The 27,298-nt window shown below is 35.2% G+C and overlaps 2 long non-coding RNA genes across 2 annotated transcripts in view; both read left to right on the forward strand.

The window, feature by feature from the left end:
* Positions 1–9,172, forward strand: part of LOC139081173 (uncharacterized) — a 36,208-nt gene extending 27,036 nt beyond the window's left edge. The window contains exon 4 of the long non-coding RNA XR_011536265.1: positions 6,303–9,172. This is a non-coding gene — a long non-coding RNA (uncharacterized lncRNA). The remainder of the gene's footprint in view (positions 1–6,302) is intronic.
* A 409-nt stretch (positions 9,173–9,581) lies between these two features.
* Positions 9,582–25,708, forward strand: LOC139081174 (uncharacterized). Its single transcript, XR_011536266.1, has 5 exons — positions 9,582–9,698; positions 11,697–11,864; positions 14,548–14,752; positions 17,332–17,685; positions 24,156–25,708. It is a non-coding gene; the product is annotated as an uncharacterized lncRNA (long non-coding RNA).
* The last annotated feature ends 1,590 nt before the right edge of the window (positions 25,709–27,298 follow it).

Raw genomic sequence — 27,298 nt, forward strand, 5'->3', positions numbered from 1 at the left:
AAATCTTGAGAGGGATTGCTTTGGGTACTACTCATATTTTAACAATATTAATTCTTCCAATCCATGGACCCAGGATACCTTTCTATTTGTGTCTTATTCAATTTCTTTCATCAATGTCTTGTAGTTTTCAGAGTAGAGATCTTTCACCTCCATAGTTAAATTTATTCCTAAGTATTTTGTTTGTGATGCTGTTGTAAATGGGATTGATTTCTTTTTCAGAAAATTTGTTGTTAGTGTATAGAAATGCTACTGATTTTTGAGTGTTAATTTTCCATCCTACAACTTTACTGGAGTCATTGATTAGATCTGTTTTTTGGTTGAGTCTTTAGGAGAATCCATATTTTTTTTAGCACAAGAAACTAGAAACCTATCATCGTAATGGGTTGAATTATTCCAGAATTGTAATTTTATATCCTTCCAACAGGGATGCCAGTAAAGGGTTGGCAACACATGTAGTGAGTTTAGATATCCTAGAGATCTAATCCAATGATTTATCTAAAACCCTGTTTGTTCTCAAATTTTTGGATAATTCATACAAAGCATGTGGAAGTTTTATTTTTTACTTCTGTGTGTGTGTGTGTGTGTGTGTGTGTGTGTGTGTGTGTATACATCTGAATTCTCTTTATATTCTTGGAAGTTTGCAAGTCAGCCTCAAGCCTGTGATCTAGGACTTAAACAGTATGTCAAGAATAAGAAAAAAACTAGGGGTAAGCGAACAGTTGGGAGGTAGGGAGCAACCAGAGGTCAAAGCCAGGAGGCACTTACTGAGTACTCAGAGCTGAAGTCTACCATAGAACCTGGGAGATAGGAAGTAAAATAGGTCCAGGGCCAGCTCAGCACAGCAACCCAGAAGACTGATCCTTATTTCTTTGTGAAAACTTAAGGGGCTGGCCAATCTAAGGGTGATGACAAAGTGGTCAGGAGACTGGGTATGAATGATAGTATCTAATTGATGAAAACTTATGAATTCGTACTGATTTTTGTGGATATAGTTTTAATTAATCAACAACAAAAAACTTTTTTCCTTGTTTTATTCATTGAATTTTAAATCCTAGGGCATTATCCAAGTAAGAATTAAAGGTTGGTTCCTTTACTTTAACAGTATGGGTAGAAGAATGTTGTCAGAATGCACTGAAAAATCTGTATACCTTAAATCAATGGCAGTAGATTGCTGTCTGCCACACTTTTGAGGAAACGGCTGTGCACCACTTTGGGCTATTGCTGCTCCCTGGTGCTGGCTTTATGCAATTTTTTTCTCCATTTCCCCCCAGGTTTTGTTGTGTTTTGTATAGATTTTCACAAATGACAGCACCTTAAGCAAACATGCATTTTGCACATATCCATAGAGGGCCTGTTTCTGTTGATCATTCTGATAAATTAGAAAGTTTTCAAACTTTCTTATTAATGAGATATTGACAGATGGATCAATTGACTGACCTTTAAATAAAAGGATGAAGGGTTAAGAAGTCAAACTGTCCAATTCTTGTGAGCAGTAGCCTCCTTGTTTGGGCGAAGAAATGACCAGTCACCTCCCTAATGAGTCAGGAAATGGCTGAGAGGTGCAAAGATGGCTTGGCATTGCATAACACTGTTTTTGAGCTGCTGGGGATAGCTACTTGGTTTAGGGCATCATGACCTATGAGTAGCTGTGGACTAAACTGCCTAATGTATGAACAAAACTGCTGAATGGTAGCTAATATTTTTGAGTGGTTGTATTATTTAATCTTTGCAATATAGGTTATTATTTTCATTTTACAGACTAAGAAAGTGAACCTTAGAGTGATTAAATAACTTGTTCCCGTTACAGAGATATCTCGTAACAAGGTGAGGTTTTTTCAACTCAAGTTCGTCTGACTCCAAATCCAGCATTGTTACCCATTATACTGTAGTTGTTTTGATGCACCACAAGTACAGGAAGGCCAAGGCCACCTTGATGTATTAAAGGTGAGTTAGGTGACTTTCCATGGCCCTCTGGTATCCACTGGTGCTTGGATGAGTCATAAGGAACAAAAAAAAGGTGGTGAAGAGTTTGACATTAAGAGCAAAAGTGATGTACCATCAATGAGATGCTTGTACCTCGCATTTACTGCGTGCGAATCTATTTACTAATCTCCATCCTGAATAGCAATGAGTACCAGGAAACATTTGCATTCTTCAGTATGTGACTGTGTTGTGCTGATGAGTCAGTGTTGTTGATGTATTTCCAAAAACCTTCTGTGATAGACTTATAAAATTTTTTTCTATGCAGTCAGTATCCAATCAATCAGGGAGTCCAAGATGAATCATGAAACACATTTGTTGACAAATAAAACCTTGTGTTCAGTGCCAATCAATCCAACTGTGCCACCACTGTTCCAATTGTCAGCCATGAAATATTACTCTGAAACACAAAATTTATTGTTGGAAAGAGCCAGTATCAATCTAGTTATCCTGCTGCCTTTCAGCAGGTGCATCTTGCTATTCAGCAAGCGTATCCAACTGTATTGATTCCAAGCGTATATCCATCTTAGCCTTAAACTCATTTATGCTGCCTATTCTGACTATGTTATGTACTATGCTGTTCCCAATTCCAATATCTTTCTTGGATATGGAACCTCTTCTGAGCTTAAATATAGCCTGCGCTTTTGCCTGCATGACACCCAGGCCTGTCCTTTTCATATTTTTTTTAAAAAAGAATAAACACAGATTCAGGTACTAGATCTTTGTGTCAATTTAAAGCGAGGGATTTTAGATAAAAGAAATAAAGCATCAGATGCTCACAAAGAAAGCTTTGAGTGAAAGAGCTGTTTAAATTCAGGGCTTTGTTGACAAAAATAAGTTGAGGAAGAACTAATCACTTTCATATTTTCAACTTAACCAAATGAATATTTTTCAAAAATATCTATAAAAGTATATATATTTCCCTGTATATGAGAAGACTTATTGTGTTTTTTTCCTCCTTTGTAAAATATTAGTTCGATTAGTGGTCTTATCTGACATGGAGAGGAAGTGCTTAAGTGTTTTATGCTCTATCACTAAGAATATTTGGGTGCAATTTCAGGCTATAGGATGGTATCACATATGACATACATGGATTTAATTTCAGAAAATGGAACTGTAAAGGAGTTCACAGAACCAAAATAATGCTGCTCACAATTTCGTCTTTTTGTAGGGACTGCATGAAGCATCTTGCAGTGACTCTGGAGCATCATTTTGTGCTCCAGTGATTATTGTGTCAGGTAATTGAGAGCTTTTTTAAAAGTATTTTTGCTTCTGCTATGCAGTTAATTTCACTAATTTTTGCTGACACTTTGTTTACAAAACCAATCCAACATTAGGCTAATGTGAAATGCTTGATGGGTTAGTTTTCTTGAGACTCACAAAACGACAGAGACACTAATTTCCATGATATCTGCCTCTCCTAGAGCTATAGTAGGTTGGTCAGAGAAAAGCATATTTGCCACATAGACTTAGCTATTGATGAGGAATATTATGTTATACTACAAAATTTGCTTTGAGTATTTTATATCTGGAGATTATGAAAACACCAGGCCTATATGAGAGTTGCAACTAAAGAGCCTCATTGGTATGGTACCTAGAAGCATGAGTTCAATAAATAATAGTGAAATTATTTGGTGAATTGAAATAGCTGATCTGGCACACAAAAAGGCATGATGAGTTATTTCTATTTGATTGTATTCACAAAACTTCCAAATCTAGGCCTGATTGTCCGCCTGTGTTTCTTTCATTTATTTTCATTTTCTAACGAAATTTTGACATCACTTCAAATACAGACCACTCTAAAAGGAACCCATTATTGTTCTCCTAAGCAGCATATATTAAAACTGTGCTTGTCCTGTTGATTGCACAAATTTCTTGGTCTTCTAGGTTGGAAATCTTGGATTCATCATTTAACATCAGACTTTATTACCCATTTCAATTCTCTTAACTCACCTTTCATTTCTCAACATGTATTCTTTTCTATCCTAATTTGTCAGCTGAATCCCTAATCATTCTTCATGGCTCAGCTCAACCTTTACCTCTCCTGAGAGTCTTTTCTGATGTTTTCCACCACCATTCTCAGTTGGATGTCTCTTCTTTGTCCTGCCATAGTACCTTGAGCATACCAGGATTATAGTACTGTAGTTGCTCTACTATCCCTGCAGTGGGCCTAGTGTATAGTTGTTGCTCAGTTAATGCTTATTAAATGATGAAAAGTGTTAGCCTCTTCCCTTCAACTACATTATAAGATCAGGAAAAGCCTTATTCTCTTTAATATTTTCATAGCACTGGATACACAGTAGATGCTCACTAAATATTTGATTGTTTTTTTAAAGGCCATAATTGTAATGCTGCCCTTGCCTAGAATCGAGACTTCTGTATATGCAATAACATGTCTTAAAATATAATTAATGAAAATACTAATCTTACTGGAAGAAGAGATGTTTGGTAGCCAGTGTTTCTCTTTATCTTGTCAAGAGTACAGATTCGGTAAGTGATAGCGGAAAATTGAAACGATTGTTGCAGGAATTTTGACTATTGTTAGACAAAAGTCATATCCCCTGCATTCTGTGGAGAACAGCCTTAATGTTGAATGACCGGATCTACGAGAATGGTCATGTTGAAATTTGTAACAGATAATGCATAAAATGCCAGAAAGGCATTTCAACTCTTTGCTTTTAGACATCTGGCACTGTGTACATCCACTGAATCACTATTAAGAATACTGTGGATGAAAATCTTCGCAGTTCATTATCAGCACTGTTGCTTTTGGGCAACAGATCTGTACACATTTTCATCACTCAGTCAAAGCCAATGAGCATCTCAGACATTTTCAGTCCTGGAATAATTTTGCTTGGTGTTGTCCAATATAGGATGTTTCTACTTGACACTTTGTTTGAATTGTTTGTGAAGAAAGTGACTCTTTAGGCTATGTTTATTGAACTGACATTGGTGGTATCCAGTCTTCTAAGCAAGGAATCACTATAAAGGTAGTGTTAGGTTTATTAAGGTAGTTTGAAATGGCAGCCCAGAGGCTCAGTGTTGAATAAATAGCATAAAAACAGATCAATCCAATGATGTATGCTATATTCCTTTATGTGAAAAAGAATTATTCAGAATAAAGTGATGAAGAGAAGTTATATTCAATATCTTTCTATGGAAGTTGGTGAACTTCATAAACAGTGGATCAGCAATTGGCAATGAAATGAAATTTCTCTACCTGTTATACTGACAGGGAAATACTCCTTTTAACCAAAAGGCAGATGAAGGCAATGTGAGAATTAGCTTCTCCTGGCTCCCAGAGGCAGTAGAATCCTATAAATTATTTTTTTGGCATGGAATTAATGTGTTATATTTGTATATTTTCTGATAGGCAGAATACATCAATAAGCTATTCACGTTTCTGAGCCTCAATGCATAAGGGCAGGGTGGCTTTATAGCCACTTATTATAGCAATTACATAGTTATATTGGACATATTTTTCTCTAGTTTCTGATACAAACATTTACCTGGCCCCAGTTATATGATTTTTGCCTTTAAACACACACACAGGTGCATATATGTTTGCACTCACATGTACATTCACATCACATATGTTCAAAAGGGAGAAATATCTGGCAACTAACTTATGAAGATACTCTACCCTACACAGAGACTTCAGTGTCACATGTATGCACAAACTGAAATGTACTCTATGACAAGGCATAAAATGAATATACTTAGAACTTATTTTGCAATGGAAATGGTACGTATATAGGCACCTTCAATTAATTATGAATAAATATTTAGGGCAATTGGTTCAACAAAGAATGATGCTACTTCCATACTTTCTTCCAAAGTATTGTCCAATAAAATATAGTTTAAAATACTTTCCAGGTAAATAAAACTTGACATGAGGACACCTTGTTTGGGTCTCTGGAAGCAAAAGCTTGAAGACCACCCCTGTTCTAAATTATAATAGCTTCAATATACACAATCATAACTATATGACAGGCCCTGTGCTAAGCACTTAATATGTGATATCTAATTCAGTTCTTACCACACTCTGGTATTAGAAATGGTTACCTCATTTAGCAGATGAATAAACTGAGTCAAAGTCCATGCTCTGAACTTTGCACTATACTGTTTCCTTTCTTGGAAAACCCATTAGAATAATTTTCATTTATGTGTTCTGATTTGTTTTCATCGTAAGTAACAGGTTTAAAATTATTGAAAGAAAGCCTTTGGCACTTTAATTTTTTTCTTACTTCACTTCGTTTTAACATTATCTCTAAAGCCTAAAGTTTCTAAAGTACATCTATTCTCATGTACTCTTATAATAGGCTGGTGCCACTGCCGCTGTGGATAAATGAGTTGTCCTCATTGATGTTCCTGCCTATCGTAGAGAATTGAAAGCCCAGCTGAGATCAATTACAAGCAATATTACTACCTTGGCAGGAGATGTCAAGACTCACATTCCTGGTCAGATGCTGGATATGTGTATGCTGAACGACAGTCAAAGAAACAGGACATTTCCAATCATCTTTAGAAATGGGAGAAAGTCATGAAGTTCTAAAAGCTTTGTTTCCATGAAACCTACGAACAGTGCAGATAAAGTATATTTTGTGTGCATATGCATATATATGTACGCGTGTGTGTATAATCTCCCTGAATTTCTGAATAATGCTATCCTCAAGCTCCAAGAGAATAGAAGAGATCCATGCATTCTGAGCCCAATATAGTATAATTCCATTTACCCAGAATCCAAAACACCAAAATAATGAAATAACCAGAATTTCGTTTACAAGTGTATAGAACAATTGTTGCTGTTCATAACAATAACCTGTTAGGTATTCAGATACATTCTAAAATAAAACAAACAGGCATTCCCATTTTAGTTTCAGAAAAGTATATTTTATGATATTAAAATTCTTATGTTTATATATTTACTATTCATTAATGGTATATAACAGTTAAACACAAGAGTTAACCATCTGGAATACTCTGTGACTCATTATTTTCTATCAACTCCATTTTTTGATTCCAAAAGGAATACATTTACTTGATTTCTTTGAGATTGGTTTGTGTGATAAGCCTCCAGAAAAAAAGTGAATCTTTGGATTTGGTGAATTAGGATTCTCTAGTGAATGAACACAAATAACAAGGGTAATTTAGGCAAAATCAGTGTTTTCTTTTATGTTTATATAAATATATCATAGATTGCAAAGTCAAATTTCTCACCAAAAATAAGGCGTCTGTACTTGAGACATTAATGCCTGAGCCTGAATAGTAACCTTGAATCAGCATGGCAACCTATTGGGAGTTTCAGTTAAGCCTGGCTAATCTAAAAGTGTAAATGACTTGGGTCCTTATTCTCAATTAGGAAGTAGGAACATGTGACTCTTTCCAAAGAGGTTTTTGAGTTATTTCCTAATGGGATTTTCTTGTGGAGGAGTTATACTGCATGGTCATAGCCCAGCTTCAAGACACGTCAGTTGTGTGATTATGATGTGGAGGAATGCATGGTGATCTCAAGCTCCTTGGGAAAGGATATAAGTAGGAGTGTGTACAAATTGTCCTTCCCTAGGCTCACCTTGCATAAACGCAATGATGAAACAAAAATAATAACATGAAAATATTTCCTCTAGAGTCACCTTTTGGTTGCTGCTTCAGGGATATTGGTATTACCCTCATCATAGAAGATGCTCCTCACTTTCTTTCAAATTTTAATAGACATCATGCTCCTTGTCCAACCAAAGTCTTCTCTTCCATAGGGTAAATGGCCATAGTTCCTTTGACAATTCCTTGGTTTCTTTATTTTTAAGCATCCGTTTGGACTTCCTCTGGATCTTTTTCCATAAAACTGATGTTCAGAGTTGGACACAATCCTAATACGTAATTTGACCAAAGTATTGTACGCAGCATTACTTGATCTCTACGGTATATTTTTCCCCCAAAGAAGCTTAGGATATTTTATTAGTTATCTGTCCTCTATTGGTCTGTGGCTGGCTCAGAGAGGAAACCTTAAAGAGACTGTTTTAATTCCAATATTATAGTATCTTCTTCAGTCTCCCTAAAAGTTCACTCTGTCCCATCAGCTAACAAAAGATTGAGGAAAGATGATCCACAGGCTTGTCTCTTCCTTTAACATTCCATGATTTATAGCAACATCACAGACAATACTTCTGGGAGTTAAAAATTACTGAAAATATACCTGTTTTCAAACTGGGTCCTTATCTAGCTGAACTGAAAAATAGCTTAAATCTTCTTAAGCAAATAATTGCAAAAATAGAAGACAGAAAAAGGGACCGATGGTATGTAGATGTCTGGGCAATCAACTGTATTCCACCTTGGGGTGAAATAGGTAGCTCTCTGGTTCTCAAACCTGTGTACATATTAGAACCATCTGAGGAGCTGTTAAAAATAATGACTGTAATATTTTTTTAAATGTTAACAGTTTTATTGAGGTATAATTGATGTAAATAAATTGCACATATTTAAAATATATAGTTTGACAGTCTTAACATATATTTATAATGGTGAAACCATCACCAAAATTAACATCATGAGTATATCCACCTAGCCAAAAAATTTCCCTAGTACCCCTTTGTAATCCTCACCCTTAAACCTTCACAGGCAACCATTGACCCACTTTCTGCCATTACAGAATATTTTGCATTTTCTAGAGTTTTAAATAAATGAAATAATGCGGTATTTATGCTTTTTATGTCTTCTTTCCCTAAGCATAATTATTTTGAGATTCCTCTATGTTGTAACCTACGTTTACAGTTTGTTAATTTTTATTGCTGAGTAGTATTCCATTGTATGCATTTCAAAGTTTGTTTATCCACTCACTGCACATTTGTTTCCAGGTTTTGGATTACAAATAAAGCTATATGAATATTTGTGTACAAGTCTCTGTATGAACATATACTTTCGTTACTCTTTGATAAAAACTTAGGAGTGAAATGGCTGAACCATATGGAAGGAATATGTTTAACTTTTTAAGATATGTAAAGCTTCTTGTTTCTGCACCATTTCCTGAAAAGACTATCCTTTCTCCAATGAATTGACAAAGCATGTTTGTCAAAATTAAGTTGTCTGTATATGTGTGAGTTTATATCTGAACTCTATTCTGTTTTATGTCAATCAGATATTGTCTTAATTACAGTAGCCTTGTAAGACTTGAAATAAAATAGCATTAGTATTCCAATTTTGTTCTTCTTTTTCAAAGTTGTTTTGGCTATTATGGATTCCTTTAATTTCTATATGAATTTCAGAATCAGTTTGTCAATTTATACAAAAGGCTAACAGAGATTTTAATTGGGATTATGTGGAATCTATAGATTTATTTTGGGAGAATATCAACAATCTTATCATTAAGTATTGTTAGCAGTATTATTAACAATCTTAACAATTCTGAGTGTTTCAACCTATGAACATGATGTACCTCTCTGTTTATTTAGTTCTTTAACTTCTCTCAGGGATATATCGAAGCTTTTGCTATACTGGTCTTTCATGTCTATTGTTTTTCTTTGTTCTATCATATTGGTTTCCATGTTGATCTTAATATATTTCACTTTTATACCTACTTTGGGGTTAATTCACTCTTCTTTTTCTAGTTACCAAAGGTGGAAGCAGAGGTCCTTCAGTGGCGACTTTTCTTCTTTTGTAGTATAAGCATCTAGTGCTACAAATTTCCCCCTAAGCACTGATTTAGTGGCATCCTGCAAATACTGGTATGTTGTATTTTCAATTTCACCTAATTCACAATCTCTTCTAATGTAACTGTTGAAATCAGTGTTTGCCCATGGATTATTTAGACGCGTGGTGTTTAGTTTTGATGGAGTTCAGGACACATTACCTCAAAATACGGCGCCTTGGCATATTGAATATCTTAAGCTGAAGGAGTTTGAGAAAAACAGCAGAAGAAAGGTCACTTTGACTTCACCCCCACACCTCGCTCTTCTTCCCTGAAAGGAGGAGATAAATCTCCCATGTAAAGGAAGGGAGACATTTTTGTCACAAGAGACAGGGAATTTGGGGCCAAAACAAGCTGTATAAACAAACCTTGTTGAGCTAAGCCTTATCTTCCTAGTTACTTATTCACCATTTAAGCCTAGCCCAAACCCCTTTGTTTTGTCATTCTTCACAAATTTATTGTTTCTTTGTCTAAAAGGTATAAAAACTTCCTACTCTGGTCACTTCTTCAGGTCTTCATTCTCTTGTGAAGGCTCCCATGGACACGTAAAAATTTAATAAGATATGTATACTTTTCTCCTATTAATCTGTCCTTGCGAGTTTAATTTTCAGACCAGTGAGGGACCCTAAGAGGGCTGAAGAAAACTTTCTCCTCCTCTACAGTTTGTAAATACTTCAGGATTTTACAGAAAATTTTTATGTTATTGATTTCTAATTTAATTCCATGTGATCAGAGAACATACTTGATATTACTTGAATCCTTTTAAATTCATTGAGACTTTTTATTACGGCCAAGAATATGATCTATCTTGGTCAACATTCCATGTGCATTTTAAGATAATGTATATTCTACTGTTGTTGTGTGGAGTGTATTGTAAATGTCAATAGGGTCAAATTGCTTGATAGTGCTGTTCATCTACCATATCCTTGCTGACTTTCTACTTGTTCTGTCAATTACCAGGAGATCAGTATTAGAATCTCTGGCTATAATTATGGATCTATTTCTCTTCCTGTTCCTATCAGTTTTTGCTTCATGTATTTGGCACCTGTTATTATATATATAAATGTTTAGTAATGTTGTGTCCTCATTATGTATTGATGACTTTAATATTATAAAATTACCTTCTTTATCTTTGGTAATATCCTTTGCTCTGAAATCTACTTTGGCTTATGTTAATTTAGCCACTTGAGCTTTCTTTTGGTTAACGTTGGCATGGTATATCTTTTTCCATATGTTATGGGTTGAATTGTGTCCTCCCAAAAAGATACGTTGAACTCCCAAAGCCCAGAACATCAGAGTGTGATCTTTGGAAATAGGGTCTTTACAGAGTTAAAATGAGGTCCTTATAGCGGGCCCTAGTCCGATATGATCAGTGTCCTTATAAAAAAGAGAAATTTGGACACAGAGACAGATATGTACAGAGAAAAGATGATGTGAAGACACAGACACAGGGAGAATGCCATGTGAGGATGGAAACAGAGATTGGTCTGATGTAGCTGTAAGCCAAGGAATGCCAAAAGTTTCTAGCCACCACGAGAAGCTAGGAAGAGGCAAGGAAGAATTGTTCCCAGAATCTCAGAGGGAGCATTGCCATGCTAACACCTTGTTTAAAGACGTCTAGCCTTCAGAACTATAAGATAATAAATTTGGTGTTTTAAGCCACTCTAATTTTGGTACTTTTTTACAGACACTTCAGCAAACTAATGTGCATCCTGTTACTTTTAATGTATGTTGTGTATTTATATTTACAGTAGGTTCCAATTAGGCAGTATATAGTTAGGTTTTGCTTTATTTATCCAATATGAGAATCTCTGACTTTTAATTGAGGCATTTAGACTGTTGCATTTAAAGTAATTATTGATATGTGTGGGGTTAAATCCATCCTGTTGCCATTTGTGTTTTATTTGTATCATGTGTTCTTTGTTCCCATTTTCCTCTTTTTCTGATTTATTTTGGATTAATTGAATATTTTAATGATTCCATCATATTTCTTTTGTTGGCTCATTACATGTAACTCTTTGTTTTATTATTTTAGGATATATATTAGCCTTTTCTTTTTAAACATCCACACTACAATGTCAGCTCAACTAAGCATTGTGCAACTGAACAGCAGAATAGAGGCGATTTTTAGAGGAACATCATTATCTGTGTTGATGAAATCATAACTTTGGCTTAAAATTTTTATTGTTGCACAGTAGTTAAGGTAAGGAATACTTATATTGTGTTGTGTTTATTTACTGCCTTTAGAAATAGGCAAAAAGTCTATTAACCAGTTGGTTTTGTTTCTATGATGTTAAACAGCCAGTGGGCCTAATCCTTTTTGTTGAGTATGTGTGTGGGTTGTGTGTGTGTGTTTTCCCCTGGTCATTTTGGTGTCTCATGGAGCAGGGGTACCCAGATGTTTATATTTCATGTAGAGTTGTCCAATTTTTATTTTTCCAAGTAATTATATTTTTAAAATGTCACTTACTATCACGAATTTCACAAAGAAAGGATCTTCGAGCACTAAAAACATACAAAGAATATTACTTCAGAAAAAACATATTTCTTTAAATTGAATACACAGCTTTATGTTGATGCTCACTATATCACCCTTATTTTCTCATTTTTCTCTGTGTAAAATATACAAATTCAAACATAATCATGTGACCCTTGAACCTGTCACTTAGAGGACAAATCGTATAATTGAGTTCAGTTTTCCATATTTTGAGATACGTGTTTATTCAGCTTGGTGGGATTACCTGGAGAGTCCTAAATAGGGATAGGTGCAGCATAGTGACATTGGGCATTTGGTGGATGGGGAAGGATTCCAAAAATAGAAAGGAATGAGGCAGAATATAAATTTGACTTGATTTTAATGTTAATTAGGATATGCTTTGCTGTCCATCTTCAAGTATGATTTAGAAATGTGAAAATTAATAAACAGAAACCTCATTTAAACTGGAGTCAGAAGGCCAGAAGGAGGAGCTCTCACCCCCTACAAAGATTGCAGCGTCCAACAGGAGGAAGACAGACTTCCTTTTCCTGCCCAGCAACAGCTCAGCCAATGAGAGACTGTCACAACTTAGCCAATGAAAAGGCACGACACTCCTAGCCTTCTCCAATGGACCCTTTGTTTACAATAGCCCTCCAACTTCCTCCGGTCTATGAAAAGAGTTTCTCCTCCCCTTGTTGCTGGGGTCTTGCACCTGGCTGGCGGCCTTGCAGATGTGGAATTGCAATTCTTTGCTGATCCAGAATAAACCCATTTTTGCTGGAGACATAACTGAGTATTTGCTTAAGATCAGTAGAAACTGTGGTTAACATTCAAGTAATCCTAGACTTGGACTGCTTAACAGAATTAAATCAAGTGCCAAGTACTTTGTGTTTTAAATATCTGCATTAATTATTTAAGATTTCTCTGAGTTTGAAAGCTTAAAAATTGGTAAGCAAGCTAGCTTTTTGTTTTTCATTTTCACAGTTAGTTGCCATGGCTAGATTCAAAGCAATATTCTAAGATATTTGAGAAAGACACTCAGAATGTCTAGAATAAATTAAACTAGTAGTTCTTAGAATTTAGGTGGGAGTGAGGCACAAAATCAAAACCTTGTATACATGATTTCCAGGCTCAAATGGAGATTTCATCTTTTGTTCTAAAATATGGGCAGCATTTAGCTTTTAGTAGTAGAAGTCATTATTTTATGGCCTTTCAAAAGAGCATTGCTTTTTAAGTCTTGCTCTGGCACTAAAAATATATAACAAAGCAGTTAATGAATGTCAGTGATAAAATGTTGCAAACTAGTAAAGCAGTAAAAATAAGTTCTGAGTTTTCAGCTGTCAAAAAATGCGTGTCTGAAGCAGAATTTTGACAATTATCTTGGCAGCAGTCTGTTACATACATCTATATAAATCATTAATCTCTCAAAATTCAAAAATGACATTTCCTTATAGCAGTTAGATAAATCACTAAAATAATTTTATGCACACATACCCACACACTCATTCACATATACACAAGGCTTGCTTTTAATCAGTTATTTTGACTTTGTCTTTGTATTTAATAGGTATTTTTGCAGTCTGGAAGAATTGATAGATAAATAGTATTTTATTTTAAATTATGATGTTAGGAATGAGACTTAAATTAGCCTGAGTCTCTTCCATTGCTAAGGCTTAAAGACAAGCTCATAGAGATGTTAGAAAATATAAAAGGGCCACAGAAATTTGTCAGAAAAATAAATGCATCTAAAGGAAAAGCTATCCAATGGAATTTGCAGGATGTGTTATTTAGGACAAGAATTGACAAGGGACAACAATTTGCATTGCACTTGAAATATTTCTTTTTGAGTAGGTCACTGCTTGGTATAATGCTATTTCTATGCATGGGCTATTGAGCCACATTCTCGTATTGCCTGAGGCAAGAAGGAGTCATTTAGTGCATTGAAGTAGGAACATGCCTTTCCAATGAACTGAAAGATTTCTGCACTGTGTGAAAAGTTTAGTCTGCAAAGTTCACATTATTAATACTCAAAGTATTAATACAAAAATATAATATCATGCTAAGTATTTTGCACATATTATTTCCTTTAATACTAGCAATAACCTTTGGAAATACAGTTGATTCTCATTATTTCTAGTGGTTATGTTCTTTAATGTCACTGCAAACACCGAATTAGTGAATACTGAACTGTCATTCCTAGGCAAAATACAGGGTTAGACTCCTGGTCACAAAATTTCATCAATGGATCAATACATCGTCTTGTTTTATGTGTGTTTTTGTTTAAAGACAGCTTATTTAGTATACATGGTTGATTTATTAACATTAATCTCATGGCCAACAGCACTGCAAGTCATGTCTGAACGAAGCTTATCTAATACGGTATTTTCTCCCAAATTGGTACATATTACAGGTTTCTTGTGCTTAGGAACACTGGACATCACTTCAGCACTATACTTGGGGGCATTTTAAATAGAAAAATCACAAACAGAAAGCATACAGAGGTGAAAAATATGGCACTAAACAGACCACGAAAAGGACACGTTTACATGGTGTGAGTTGAAACAAAAAGGCAAATGGTCACCTTGATCAACCTCAGCTGGGAACATGCGCATCAGGTGAGTCAAATTTTTCACCACTCTTCACATGTCCAAAAATGACCAGGAAAGTACCGTGAGTCTTGATTTTGGGGTTAAAAAACATGTTAGTGAGTGGATGAATTTGCAGATATGGAATCTGTGAATAATGAGAATCAATTGTAGATACAAATGATTTCCATGAGGAAGTAAAGGCTCAGAGAGAGTGCATAACTTGCCTGTGGTCAACAGCTAATGGGTGATAGATCTGAAATATCCAAGCTCAAGTTTAACTCCAAAGTCTACGCTCTTAAACACCTAATACCAATTATTCATATCACTCAAGCATTGATATAGCAGTAGCGTGTATAAAAGGGCTTCCAGAGATTGCTTCCTGAACTACGTGTGGGATATAGTTAGCATGCTTGCAAACCTTCTTCATAGATTCCATTATTCCAGGAACTGGAGCTCACGGAATTATAGGGAGAACATATTAGTGATTAGTAGAGCATAAAGTACAAGAGGATAACAACTAGTATGGCAGAAAAAGCTCGGCAAGGGTCAGCTAGAAGGATGAGTTCTTGGCCACATGTGTCTAGCAGTGGTTAGCAATCTTGAAGGCACATCGAAGACCACTGTTTAAAAATATTGGTATCCAATCTTCACTCCTGGAGAAGCTGATTCAGTTGATTTTGGATGAAATCCATGCACCTTTGCTTTTCCAAAGCTCCACAAGGCTGTCTGATGTACAACCCAGGGTTGATCTAGAGTTGTCTAGGTCTTTGGATGTCTACAAGTGCAATTTTGAGAGCTATACTTGCACCACTCAGTGGGCACCTTTGTCATATCCCAAGCCATGTTCTCTTTGATGTCTGTGATTCACTTCTGAGATCACTCCCATAAAGCTTCATATAGATTTATGCGATTTTTTCTGATGATTTGGGATACTCTGGAGGGGCTATTAGAGTTGTTCATAGTCACAAGAGCTATTTGAAACTTTTACTTTGGACCCACCAGTCCCAGAGTGTGCACCAAAACACCCCAGAGCAAAACAGCAAGCTCATAGTAGTGCTGCAAGATGTTTTAAATTTTCAAGAGAAACACAGCAAAACTCAACATCAGTCTGACACTATGTGAACTACCTGCTTGAAGTAGTTCACCATTTCAACACTAGATCACTACATTCCTTGTTATGATGTCACATCTTTTACAAGCTGGGTTTTCAGTGGTTGTTCTGATAAATGGCAAGTACCACACAAAAATCAATGTGGAACAGGAAATGAAGGTGGCAGTGACCACTCCAATTCCAAGATCTGAGAAGTTGTGCTGTGCCCAACAGGCAAACACATCCTATTAGTAAGTAATAGTGGTTATTTCAGAATGAAATAAAAATATAAATTCTTTCAATTTATGTGTCTTGTTTTAAATGGCTACTAAGATTTTAGGATAAAAATACTCTTTACTAAAATATAATATGACTCTCTCTTTACATATATATATTTAATATAAATACCTTTTACATATATATTATATCATATATATATTCTTAATAAGCAGAATTATTAGACATTTCTTTTTGCCTAAAGGAGTTATCAAGAAATTACTGAGATACTATGGGTAGCATGAAACCAGAAACTTTGGGAATCTCTTAGAAACTACTAAAGCTTCCTATTCTCATTTGGACCAATTAGTTTCTAAGGGAAACTTTATTCAATAAACACAGACTCTGTTATAAACTCCATCCTCATAAATGTGTCCTATTAGAGACAAAAGGAAACAGAAGAAATTGTGAATGTATTAGTATAACTCATCAACAGTATTGCAAATTCAACTAATTCAAAATGGGCTAGTGAATTAGTACCTTGATAAAGGAAGGGAAAGTCAGGGATAGGTCATTTACTTTGCCCATGTGTCACCACAGTATCCAGATTCCTCTTTGGAAGCTACTTACTCCCCCTGGTCATTTTACTTACCTGAACTGAGGAATCAGATATTTTATGATGAAATATTTCAAATATCATAAAAGTACAGAGAATAAAATACGCAAAATCCACAAATACTTGCCGTATTTGCTTCAGATCATTGAAATTTTCATAAACAATTCATTTTGGAAATTCAATAAACATTATTGGCTCCAGAAATTTTAAGCAGGCATTAGACATTTTCCTATTAAAACATTGAAGGTTTTGGCTCTTCTCAACCTTTAGATCATTCTGAAAACAAGATGGTATCCAATGTTTTGTACTGAACTACAAACTTTCACCAGAAGCTTTAACTTTTATTTATTTATTTATTTATTTGTGAGCAAGGCATCTAGAACTACTAAGGCAGTTGTGTTATTATTTGATTAATTTTTTCTTAAATAGAAGTTAACATCATTTTTGTATCAGTTTGTGGAAGGCAACTTCCAAAAGAGCTTCCAATGATTCCTCCCTCCTGGTGTTCAGGCCCTTGTGTAACCCCCTCCCCTTGAGTGTGGGCTGGATCTTGTGACTTGCTTCTGATGAATAGAATATGACAAAAGACATGTCACTTCTGAGAGTAGATTACAAAAAGACTCTACTTTCCTTTTCTCTTGTTATCACTTTACTGCTCTCTCACTTTTGCTCTGATGAACCCAGGCACCATCTTTTGAGCTGCTCTATGAAGAGGCCAATATATGAAGAAACTCACGGAGTCCTTTGGCCAACTGCCAGGAAGAAACTTGGCCCCTTAGTCTAGCAACTCCAGAAGAACTGAATTCTGCTACCAACCACGTGATTGAACTTGGCAGCAGATTCCCCCAAACCACCCCGGTCCAGCCTCGAGATGACTTCAACCCCTGCCCACACTGTTATTTGCAGCCTTGGGAGCGACCCTGAACCAGAGGACTCAGAGATGTCATGCCCAGATTCTTGACCCACAGAAACTGAGAGATACGAAATATTTGTTGTTTAAGCCACTAAGTTTTCGGACAAGTTTTTATACAGCAAGAGGTAAATAGTACAACCTTCTACCGTGATGTAGAGTAAGATATGAATTTTAGATTTTAATAAGATGAAGAAGTCAATTTAAACTGTTCGGCAGTGCCACAGGACTAAACATAGCGTTATCTATAAATACTACATACTCCTAAACCACCTCCAAGTTTCTTTTGAACGGTTGTCAGTGTTTGAATAATTTATTATCAAGCCATGATCTTGTATTATAAGAAGAATGCCTAATCTTTTCTCAAAGGGCAGTGCAATTTTAATTCATTGATGTGAGATTAAAAACTAAGGGTTTAACGAACATTTTCACATTTCAAATTGAATATATTAGTTTTGATACGTTATTATATTTGATAATTTCACAGGTCTTGTGCAAAGGATTACTAAAATTATACTATTTTCTTAACAAACTGTGTTTATGTCACCACCCAATGAAAGGAAAATCTTTCTTAGTTTATCTTAATCTAATATTATACATAGCTGTTAAAGACACCATTCTATGTGTTTTGATCCTTAGCAAAGGTGATGTTACTAATATGACATCAGTATATTTATATTCTGATTAGAAATAGGTTTACTGGGGCCGGCCCCATGGTCAAGTAGTTGGGTTCGCACGCCCTGCTGTAGGCGGCCCGGTGTATCATTGGTTCGCATCCTGGGCGCGGACATGGCACCGCTCATCAAGCCACGCTGAGGCAGCGTCCCACATGCCACAACTAGAAGGACCCACAACTAAGAATATACAACTATGTACTGGGGGGCTTTGGGGAGAAAAAGGAAAAAAAAATCTTTTAAAAAAAAAGAAAAGTTTACTTTTTATCATTTTCTTTTCATAAGCAATGTGGAGTACAAAATTCACTTATCCAGATAAAACCCAATACATAAACGGTTTTTAAAAGTTCATGATAAAGGGGAATGTATAAAAATCTTCAGCTACTGCTTAGCTATTGTTTTAGGGTATTCTGGTAATAAGTAGTAAAATGGATGGAATTGTGTTTCGCCACTTTTTTGTGCTCCCTCTTCACCTGTAGTGAAGGTAATGATAAAAAGGGAAATGACCAGAAGTAGGGAAACCAGGAGAAAGAGTACTAAGGGTTGATAATTATTAATGTAAATAGCCCTATCATGAATAATCATGAATTTACTGAGTTTGTATTGAACTGCTTTTTCCACTTAGAGTACAACTACCAGTGATCATTCATATCAAAGTTTGCACTCCAATGCTTTTAAAATCATTTTCAATCTACCCAACCATTGTCGTTTCCCTGAATCAACCATGAATGCTGTTGAAGTCTATTTGAAACCATTTCTTAAAAGCCTAGCTATTTGCTGTTCTGTTATTTATAATTTGCCTTTGGCAACCATTACCTGCATATCATTAATATACTATGTCCTAAGAAGAAAAAGAATGACTATGCCTTACCCTATTTCTTTTTCTATGTGTTTCAAATCTTGTTTGTTCTGTAAGACACTGTAACATGAGGATCGGCAACTATGGGGCCTGGGACAGGAATTTTATACAGATTAATCAACGGAGCCGAAGTCTACAACTGCAACAGCGTAGGTCTTCTTCAAGAAGGGCTGGCTCATTAATAAACCATCCAAATAGCTTGCACCTATAACTTTCCTGGTCAATTTTGAGCACATAAAAAACCCTGTGACAATACTACTTGGAGAATGACCCTTAGTAAATAAGTAATTCAGATCTTTGACATTGACATTGTATTGCAGAATTTTCTTAGCTTTTTCTGAATTTTTCTTAGTGTCTTATCATTTACCTTACCTTTGGGAATTTATGTCAGTTAATTCTATATTCTTGTACTAGGCAAAAATTGAAAAGTTCTATGTGACTACAAATAATCAGTCACGTGACTTCAATATAGTGGTGCAGAGAAAGATGTGGAGGTGGATAGATGACGGGGAAATTATTCATCTAATACTTCAAGTTTCAGGGATCCTTAGTTCTGCTCCTTTCCCTCATCCCTCATCCACCTCAGTGGAGAGTGATAAAGGTAACCATAAGCATAAGCATAACCATAAAGATAGCCATACCAAATGAAATACCCAATTTCACCGTCTACTCAAAAAGGAATACTCACACAGACGTGGTGGTCATGCTCTTATTTCTTGTACCAGAAACTGGACTTTCTATCTATAATGCAGTATTTCTCAACTTTTTTTTTTCGTTATGTCCCTCCAAGGAGATATTTACACTTTTTTTCATAATTACCATCCCCCATGAAATTTTAATACCACAGATGTACTGTATATCTGTTTATGTTCTGTGGCCCTTTAGAGAGCCACGAACTATTGTGATATCAAATATTTTTTTGTCACCCAAGAACCAATTTTTGCCCCCTTGAGGGAAAGAGCACCCCTGTTTAGAATGTATGATAAAGTGTCTTTCATATATTATTCAGTGTGATAGAACTTTGTACCTTGTAGTTACAGACCTCCTAATACAGGCTTAAGGTTTCTGTAGCAAATCTTGGTTCCCATGCTGTCCTTGTTAAATATCATTAACCCTCCTTACCAACTCAAAGCATCACCCAAACCATGACAAGTATGCCCGAATCTAGTGTACATGTACTCATCATGAGTGTACATTCAAACATTTTGGTTACTTAACATTGGTTATATTGGAGGCCGAAAATACTTTAAAGTAAATACACTCACTGGAAAATGTAGATAAACAGCTGGATGTTTTTAAAATCGTAACTTATGTTATCATATAATCATGGCTATCATAAGGGCTTATTATATATGAGTATGAAGTATTGTTGTCTTTATGCCCACCCTTAACAATTCTCTTTTAGAAGACTACCAAGCAAAAGAGTCCTGTATGATAACCAATCAGAATATTTCATGTTTATTTTCCAGTACGGATAGGGGAGTGTTTTTCTTTCTTTCTGTTGAGCCAAAGTAGCTTAGAAGATTATAAAATAACATTCGTGTCCAATATCAGTTATGTTATTTCATATATAATACTTGACTAGAAAGCAATACTTGAAACCAAGTAGAATCCACGCTTGTAATGGTTTTCCAGAGTGCAATGCCTGAGTAAATAGTTGGCTAGGAATACATTAAAGAATGAAAGCCAGAAATGACCGTTTAGCTATAGAATTTTAATGAAATCTTATTTAAATGTATCTGGATCATTGTTTTACTTTGCTTGAATGTATATATGAAGGAGAAATGATGTGCAAGATACTCCATTTCTATTTAAGCTAGTAACTCTTAAAATATAGTATTATTCATAGCTGGATAGATGCACACGAACTTGTATTACCTGAGATATAGTATGTTTTTTTGTTTGATTTATTTGTTTTTTAACTAATTCTGAGTTCTTGTGAGTGGAAATAAAGTTTAAAGTGAAGGTGCTCAACAGGTTGCGAAAGGTGTTTTAAAGGATTAATCTAAAATATTCTGATCTAGTAAAACAATATAGCAATAAAGTATTGTTTTTAGGAATAACTGTTTTTATTAAGTTCTCTAGAGTTTTAAGATGAAATAAATTAAAATCACATTTTTTTCTCTTGGAGAATTTTTTAAGTCTGTCACAGCAGGAGAGTGATTTTTACTTTTCAAAAATCCTTAGAAAATAAATATATTTTTAGCATTAGATTAATTAATGGCAAAACAAAAAGATTTCATATAGAGATATGTTTGTCATTAGGTTAGCTAAAGCTGAAATCATTACTAATTCTAAATTAGTCATTTTATTTTGCCATTTAGAAAAATAGTGAATTACTTTCTCAAGTATGTTTATAGCCTTGTACTTGTGCGGATGTATATACATATATACATATATATTATATGTATCTTTATTGAGGCATAATGTGGCATACAATACCTACACATATATGAAGTAGTCAATTTGATAAATTTGATGTATGTTTACACCCGTGAGACCATAACTACAATCCGTATAGTGAACGTATTTATCTCTCCCCAGAAAGTGTCCGGATGCCCCTTGGCAATCCCTTCCTGTCCCCCCCATCTCTCATGCCCAGGTAACCACTGAACTGCTTTCTGACGCTATAGATTGGTTTTCATATTCTAGAATTTTCTATAAATGTAATCATATAGTATATATTCTTTTTGCCTCTTATTTCACTCAGCAAAATGATTTTGAGATTCATCCATGTTATACTGTGTATCAGTAATTCATTACCTTTTATTGCTGAGTAGTATCTATTATAGATTTATACCATTTATCCCTTCACCTGTTGAAGGATATAAGGGTTGTTTCACGTTTTAGGTTATTACAAATAAAACTGAATGAATATTTATAAGTATTTGTATGGACATAGGCTTCTATTCTTCTTCTTAGTACTTAAGTACTTATTCTTGAGTACTTAGCTATGGAATGACTGGATCATGTGGTAGATAAGTCATTAACTCTTTAAGAAACTACCAAATTGTTTTTCAAAGTGGTTGTATCATTTTACACCCCCAGAAGCAGGGTTTGAGGGATCCAGTTGCTTCACTGCCTCACCAACACTTAGTATAGTCAGTTAGTCAGTCTTTTTAATATTGGTCATTCTAATATGTGTATACCTTATTTTGGTATTAATATATATTAATATATATTTGCCTGGTAATGAATTATCTTGAGTATCTTATTATGAGCTTATTTCCCATCCATAAATCTTTGCTAAAATGTCTGTTCAAATCTTTAGCTCATTTTACTATTGGGCTGTGTACTTATTTATCTAGCTAGCTAGCTAGCTAGCTAGCTATCTACTTATTTAGTGAGGAAGATTGGCCCTGAGTTAGCATCTGTTGCTAATCTTCCTCCTTTTGCTTGAGGAAAACTGCTGCTGATCTAACATCTCTGCCAATCTTCCTTTATTTTGTATGTAGGACACCACCACAGCATGGCTTGGTAAGCAGTGTGTAGGTCCATGCCCGGGATCTGAACCTGCAAACCCTGGGCCGCCAAAGTGGAGTGTGCAAACTTAACCACTGTGCCACTGGGCCAGCCCATTTGTTTTCTTACTTTTGGGTTTTGTGGGTTCTTTACATATTCTAAATTCGAGTCCTTTATCAGATATAATTTGCAAATATTTTCTCTCAGTCTGTGGCCTGTCTTTTTATTCTCTTAACCATGTCATTTGAACAGTAGACATTCTTAGTTCTGATGAAGTCCAATAATTTTTCTTCTCTCTTACGAATTATCCTTTTGGTACCATCTATAAGAAGTCTTTGCCTAACTGAAGGTCAAAAATATTTTCTCCTTTTTTTTCTTTTAGAAGTTTTATAGTTTAAGATTTTGCATTTTGTTCTATGATCCATTTTGAGTTAATTTTTGTATGTGGTACAAGATATGAATTAAAGTTATTGGGTTTTTTTGGTATATTGATACATGATTGTTCCAGCACCATTTGATGAAAAGACTAGTGTTTCTCTGCTGAATTCTCTTTGCACCTTTGTAAAAAATCAGTTTTCCATATATGTGTGCATCTATCTGGACTTTATTTTGTTCCATTGATCTACTTGTATATCTTTATGCTAAATGTACACTGTCTTTATTACCATAGCTTCATAATAGTTTTTGAAATTTGATAATATTTGTATTCTAACTTTCTTCTTTTTCAAAGATGCTTTGGCTATTATAGGTCCTTTGCATTTGTAATCAGTTTGGCAATTTCTACGAAAAAGTCTGCTGAAATGTTTTTGAGGATTGCGTTGAATCAATAGATCATTGTGGGGAGGATTGACATCTTAAAAATGTGTTTTCCCACCCATAAGGAAGGTATATCTTCCCATTTAATTAGTTCTTCTGTAATCTTTCTCAGTATGTTTTATGGTTTATAGTGTACGTATCTTAAATTTTTTGTCAGATTAGTCCATAAGCACTTCATATTTTTGGATGCTATTGCAAGTGGTATTATTTATTTATTTATTTTTAAGATTTGATTTTTCCTTTTTCTCCCCAAAACCCCCTGGTACATAGTTGTGTATTTTTTTAGTTGTGGGTCCTTCTAGTTGTGGCATGTGGGATGCCACCTCAGCGTGGCTTGATGAGTGGTGCCATGTCCACGCCCAGGATTCGAACTGGTGAAACCCTGGGCCACAGGGCCGGTGCCAACAAATGGTATTATTTTTAATATCAATTTCCAATTACTTGTTGCTAATATATAGAGAGTTGATTTTTGTATACTGATCCTGTATACTTTAACATTGGTTAAACTCATTTACTAGTTGTTGTAGCTTTTCTGTAGATCTCATCTGATTGTCTATATAGACATTACACCAATTATTGAGAGAGGGATATTGAAATGTCTGATTATAATTGTGGATTTTTCTAATTCTCTTGCAAGTTCTATAAGTTTTAACTCACGTCTTTTGAAGCGCTTTTATTAGTTGTGTAAATGTTTAGAATTATGTCCTCTTGGATGATTTGACTCTTTTATCATTTGGCATCACATTCTTTACTCTTATAATATTCTTTGTTTTCTGTTTTTAAATAGAAAACGACAAGCTGATTCTAAATTACTTGGAATTGCAAATGACCTAGAATAGCCAAAACAACTTCAAAAGAGAAGAACCAAGTTGGAAGGGTAATACTACCTGATTTCAAGAATTATTATAAAGCTAAAGTTATCAAATCTGCTTTATCTGTTGTTAATTAGCCACTCTAGGATTCTTTTGATAGTGTTAGCATGGTTCATCTATTCCCCCCCCATTTACTTTTAACCTATTTGTATGTTTTTATTTAAAATCGGTTTCTTGTAGACATAGGCAGCATATAATTGGGTGCTCCCTTTTTGTCCAAACTGACACTTGCTGACTTTTATTTGGGGTGTTTAGACCGTTTTTATTTAGTGTGTTTGTTGCTATGGTTGGGTTTAAAACTCCCTTCTTGGTATTTGTTTTCTGCCTTCTTGCTAGTTCTTTGTTCACTTTTTCCATTTTTCTTATTCAGATTAAGTATTTTTTATGATTCTATTTTTCCCCTTATTTTGGCTTATTACATATAATTGGTTGTTTTGGCATTTTAACAGTTTCTATAGAGTTTATTCTATTTATATTTAACTTACCACAATTTAACTTTAAATGATATTACACAACTTAAGGTATATTATGCTATTTTTGTCATACATTTGACTTTTACCTGGGTTATAAACCTCGTACTACATTACTGTGATTTTTGTTTAGAGAATGTATTATATTTGAATAGAGTTAAATAATTTTGAAAAAGTCTTATATAGTCACCTATGAGGTTACCATTTCCAGTGCTCTTCAGATTTTGTGTAGATCCATATTTTCCTGTGGTATCATTTTCCTTTTGCACAAAAGCCTTCCTTCTACCATACTTGTAGTATGGATTTGCTGGTGATGAATTCATTCACCTTTTTTATGCCTGAAAAAGTCATTATTTTACCTTTGCTTCTGAAAGATATTTTCTTTGGTCATAGCGTTCTATGCTAACTGTATTTTTGTTTTATTACTTTAATGATCTTGCTCCAATGTCTTTTTGTTTCTGTTGCTTCCAACAATAAATTTGCCATTGCCCTTTTCTGTTTTTTTCCCTCTAGGTGTAAGGTTTTTCTTGTTAGTGACTACTTTGAACATTTTCTATTTATCACAAGTTTTGAGCAGTATAATTATTATTTGCCTTGGTGTAGTTTTCTTCATTTTTTTGTGTGTTTGTTTCATTGAACTTAGATCTGTGGGTTTATAGTTGTTGTGGTCTAAATTATGTCCTCTAAGATCATATATTGAAGCCCCAGACACCAGCACCTCAGAATCTATTTGGAGCTAAGGCCTTTAAAGAGATGATTAAGTTAAAATGAGGCTGTTTGAGTGGGTCTTAATCCAATCTGATTGGTGTCCTTATAAGTGGAAACTTGGAGATACAAAGAGATACCAGGGATGTGTGCTCACAGGAGAAAGACCATGTGAGGATAAAGTGAGGAGGCGGTCATTGCCAGACCAAGAAGAGAGGCCTCAGGAGAAACCAAGCCTGATCTTAGGCTTCTAGCATCCATGATTGTGAGAAAATAAATTTCTGTTGTTTAAACCACCCAGTCTGTGGTATTTTGTTATGGCAGCTTGCAATGGTTAATTCTATGTGCCTACTTGACTGGCCATGGGGAGCCTAGATTAAACATTATTTCTGAGTGTATCTGTGAAGGTGCTTCTGGATGAGATTAACTTTTGAATTAGTGTACTCAGCAAAGTACATTGCCCTCCCCAGTGTGGATGGGCATCATCTAATCCACTGAAGGCCTAAATAGAACAAAAGATGGATGAAGGAGAAATTCACCCCTTTTGTCCTGCCTCACTGCGTGAGCTGGGACATCTTATCTGATCTTCTGCTGCCCTCAGATTGGGATTTATACTGTCGGTTCCATTAATTCTCAGGCCTTCAGTGTCAGACTGAATTACACCACCAGTTTTCTGGATCTCCAGCTTGCAGACAGCAGATCGTGGGACTTCTCAGCCTCCATAATTGTGTGAACCTGTTCCTCATAATGAATTCTCTCTCTCTCTCTCTCTCTCTCTCTCTCTGTATATATATATCTCTTATTGGTCCTGTTTCTCTGGAGAACTTTGATCAGGGGCAGAATGTTATGCATTAAATGTTTGTGTCCCCCTAAAATTCACATGTTGAAATCTTAACTCCCAATGTGATGATATTAGTAGGTAGGACCTTTAGGAGGTTATCTGACCACGAGAGTAGAGCCCTCATGAATGGGATTAGTGCTTCTATAAAAGGGACCCCAGAGAGCTCTTCCACCCTTCCACCATGTGAGGACACAGGAAGAAGATGGCCATCTGTGAATCAGGAAGTGGACCCCCACCAGACACCTAATCTGCTGCTGCCTTGATCTTGGTCTTCCAGCCTCTAGAACTGTGAGAAATAAATATTTGTTCTTTAAACCACCTGGTCTGTCATGTTTTTGTTATAGCAGCCCGAACAGGCTAAGAAACAGTCTTAGCAAACTAATCTAATAATTGTCATTTAAGTTGCAGAATTTTCAGCTATTATATTTTAAATATTTTTCCTGCCCCTCATTTCTCTCCTTTCTTTCAGGTACTCCAATCACACATATATGTCTGATTGATGTTGTCCCACAGCTCACAAATAATCTGTTTAATTTTTTTTAAATGCTCTTTTTGTGTTTCATCTTGGGTGGTTTCTATTGCTATGCCTGCAAAGTCACTAATCTTTCTTCTGCAGTATCTAATCTGTATTCAATCCCATCAGTGTATTTTTCATCTCCTATATTGTAACTTTCATCCTTAGAAGCTCAATTTGGGTGTTTTTTAAATCTTCCTTGTCTCTGTTTAACTTTTTGAACATATGGAATACAGATGTAACTGCTTTAATGTACTTTTAACCTAATTCCAACATCTGTGTCAGGCTGTGGTCAGATTATTTTTTTCCTCATTATGGGTTTATATTTTCCTGCTCTTTGCTTGCCTTGTAATTTTTGATGAGATGCCCTACATTGTAAGACTTTATTGGGTTGTAGATTTTTGTGTTCCTGTAAATCTTCTAAAGCTTTGTTCTTGGTCACATTTAAGTTACTTGGAATGAGTTTGATTATCTTGGGTCTTGCTTTTAAGATTTGTTGAATGTGACCAGAATAATATTTAGGTTAAG

Source organism: Equus przewalskii, chromosome X, assembly GCF_037783145.1.
Source record: "Equus przewalskii isolate Varuska chromosome X, EquPr2, whole genome shotgun sequence".
NCBI lineage: Eukaryota > Metazoa > Chordata > Mammalia > Perissodactyla > Equidae > Equus > Equus przewalskii.